Here is a 3,900-nt window from a genome sequence, read left to right as displayed (position 1 = left end):
GATAGGCAAAATTCACATCGAACAGTCATTCCACCACAACTATGTTCGAGGACTGCATCCTCATGTACTCCATTTTTACTGAGAAGGCAGTTCCTACCAGAATTGGTAGTACTTGCTGATGACTATTCTCTAGACATATTCTGTCGTTGCCACCGCCTTCTTTCAACTTCAAAGGCACGTTGGTCTTTAGACATTTTCTATCAATGACGCCAGTGTTTTTCGGCATCAGAGCAACATTTTTCCAGTAGCTGGTCTTCAGATACATTCTGTCACAGGTGCTGCCTTCCAAGAAGATCAGATGCAAGTTGCTCTTCAGACATTTTCTGTCGATAACACCGGCATCTTTCAGCTGCAGAGCTACGTTGTATCAATTGTTCTTTATTAGACATAGTCCCACCTCTCTCCTGTCACGGTCTGAGATGCAGGTGAATGAGAGTCCTGGCTGACAGGCCACTGAGAGCTGTCTGACCAACGGCTGATTCTGGCTGATTCTGGCGGTGGGGGTGGGGGGTGGGGGGACTTCCTCCTCCCTGCTGTCAGTTTCCACAGCTGTGATGAGGAAGCTGGATGACAGAGGGAGCCATGCTCTCCAAGCTGCCCTCTCTCTCGCTCTGTTCTATGTCCAGCGGCCTCCTACTCTGCCAAGTCCTCCAAACCTCCTGCTCTCTGCCTGCTCTCCTGCTCTGCTCTCTGCCAGCGAAGGTCCCGGGAGCCCCCGGGCGTGGTTTGGCCGGCCTTGCCTCCCGGGGCCAGCAATGGTCCCGGGAGCCCGCAGCCACAGTCGCCTCTCGGGGGTGCTTGACATCTCGTTATGCAAATTAACCCACCATTGTTGTCAGGTTAATTTGCATACTCCTGATTGGCTGGTGAGCGTAGTGGAGGGACGGTCAATTTACATGTTTCTCTTTTAATATATAGGATTCCCTAGGCTAAAGAAACACTGTCCTGCAACAATGCTAGTCTTATAAAGCCCACACACTTTGAGTATATCAAGCTTCTGAAAAAGTGTTAGTTTTTGCTAACAAAAATGACAAAATAATGAAATATATAAAATATGTTCTATTCTCCTCTATTCATTTCTTGACTTAAAATAATACAGGCCCTGGCCAGGTAGCTCAGTTGGTTAGAGCATCATCATGATATGCCAAGGTTACAAGTTCAATCCCCAGTTGCCAGGACTGACCAGCAGACCCTGAGCGATGGATGAATGACTACTCTGACACACGTTTCTGTGAAAGAGAGGGCTAAGGGAATGCTTGGCTATAGGAACCAAACAGGCCCATTTGCATGACTCCTTAGGCTTTTATTGTAACAACAGCTTGAACTAAAATTAACTATTAGATACTATCATCTGGATAAGCATCCTTGAGAAGACACATGCATCCTTTAAACAAGGACGTTTTGAAGTCTAAACATAAAGAGTCTAGCAAAACACCTGGGGGCTCAGACTTCTTTGGAAAAGTCAAGGAAGGGCTACCGCCTTCAGCAAGGTCCCCTAGAGGCCTCTGACCTTTCAGAGAATCCTCCCTACAGGCTTTCCAACCAAGTCCCATGTTTCCCCACACCAGTCAGGGCACATGCAAGAATTAACCAGTGAATGCATAAGTAAGTGGAGCAACAAATCCATGTTTCTCTCTTCTTCTTGCTATAAAATCAATCAATAAATTTAAAATTTTTAAAACTTTTTTAAATAAAAAAAATCACACAAAAATAAGTTTGGCAAATGAATCCCCCCAAATATCTTGTCAGCTACTTGGAGCACTTTTTACAGCTATTATCTAGTGTATTTATGTCTGGCTGCTCTAGACTGAAAAATAAAACACATTTACACAAAAAGGTAGCATTAGGTGTGAATTCCCTGTGATACTTGCAACAGTTGTGGTTCAGATGAAAGCACTGTCCTGTGATGTTTGAAATTCAAATAACTTATTTAAATTGTAAACACAGCCAGAACCAGTTTTGCTCAGTGGATAGAGCGTCGGCCTGCGGACTGAAGGGTCCCAGGTTCGATTCCGGTCAAGGGCATGTACCTTGGTTGCGGGCACATCCCCAGTGGGGAGTGTGCAGGAGGCAGCTGATCAATGTTTCTCTCTCATTGATGTTTCTGGCTCTCTATCCCTCTCCCTTCCTCTTTGTAAAAAATCAATAAAATATATTTAAAAAAATAAAATAAAATAAAAAAATAAATAAATTGTAAACACAATTCTTAGAACTGCATTAGTAGCCAAACCCTTTGTTATAAAAAGCCTAAAGAGTATTTCTGGATAAGGCAGTAGTTCTAGGTTAATAAGACCAGATTTGACTTGACACTTTATCCAGTAGAGAATGGGGGAAAAAAAATAGGTTTATAGAAAACATTATTTACATACTTAGAGGCCCGGTGCACAAAATTCATGCACTCGGGGGTAGGGGTCCCTCAGCCCTGCCTGTGCCTCTCCCAGTCCAGGAGCCCTCGGGGGATTTCCGACTGCCGGCTTAGGCTAGCTTGCCTATGCCGGCAGTTGGATATCCTTAGCACTGCCGCCGAGGTAGGAGAGGCTCCTGCCACCGCCACTGCGCTCACCAGCCATAAGCCTGGCTTCTGGCTGAACGGAGCTCCCCGTGTGAGAGTGCACTGACCACCAGGGGGCAGCTCCTGCATTTAGTGTCTACCCTCTGGTGGTCAGTGCGCATCATAGTGACCAGTCGTTCTGCTGTTTGGTTGATTTGCATATTAGCCTTTTATTATATAGGATGTATTCAGAGGTAAACATTTGGTGACAGAAGAGACTTTTGTTGTTGTTAATCCTCACCTAAGGATATTTTTCCATTGATTTTTAGAGAGAGTTAGAAGGGAGGGGGAGAGACAGAGAGAGAGAAACATCGATGTGAGAGAGACACATCAATTGGTTGTCTCTTGCACATGCCCCAACTGGGACTGGGGTTTGAGCCTGCAACCAAAATGCATGCCCTTCACTGGAATTGAACCTGAGACCCTTTAGTCTGCAGGCTGACTCTAAACCAGCTAGGGCCTAAGATCCTTCTTTATCCTTGATCTTGAGGCCAGATAATACTTTATATGTTCCATATCAGCAAGTGATCCTCTACAAGTGGTACATCTGCAGACATACTGATTGTTACTGTAGGAAAGAGGGGAGTAGCTTTGGTCAAGTTCAGATACCTCAGTGTAAAGTTAGCTGAACTGGCTCATTCATCTCTATGGTAACAGCTTCCTCTTCTTTAACGGCATTACTTATTTGCGACAGCTTAATATTTCCATTTTCAAGTTCCCCACTTGCAGAAAATGTCACTCGGTCTTTTGCACAGGAACTTACACCCCTAGGGTGATGATGTTTTAATTGCCAGCACGTTTTAGTATTTTGGACATGCTGGTGGGGGTCACAGTGGTACATGCCAAAGCCCTCGGAATGCAGGGTGAGACGTGGGACACGCCCCGGCTCTGCACATTCCCTGCTGGGGCTGATGTCCTGTAGGCCTCTCAATGAGGCCCTTCAGCACCTCCAGCCCCTTTTCAAGAGGGAGCCTTGGACCAGGGGCACACGTTGAATATGGTGGTGGAGTCACAATGATGCAATGTAGCTGGAGGTGAAGGGAGGAGGAGGTGGAGCTGGCATAGGCATCGCAGGATGAGAGTGAGCAGGCTAACGCAGCGGCGAGAGCCTGAGAGCAAGGAAGATCATTGATCTCACTTTTATGACTAATGTCCCACTGTATATAGTACCACATCGTTTCTATCCATTTGTCCATCAATGGATACTTAGGCTGCTTCCACATCTTGGCTATCTACACTAATAAAAGAGAAACATGGTAATTAGCGTACGACCGCTACCCTTCCCATTGGCTAATCAGTGAGTATATGCAAATTAACTGTCAGCCAAGATGGCGGCCGGCAGCCAGGCA

This window comes from Myotis brandtii, unplaced genomic scaffold, assembly GCF_000412655.1.
Source record: "Myotis brandtii unplaced genomic scaffold, ASM41265v1 scaffold760, whole genome shotgun sequence".
Taxonomy (NCBI): Eukaryota; Metazoa; Chordata; class Mammalia; order Chiroptera; family Vespertilionidae; genus Myotis; species Myotis brandtii.
The sequence above is the reverse complement of the archived record's forward strand: the minus strand, read 5'-3'. Positions refer to the sequence as shown.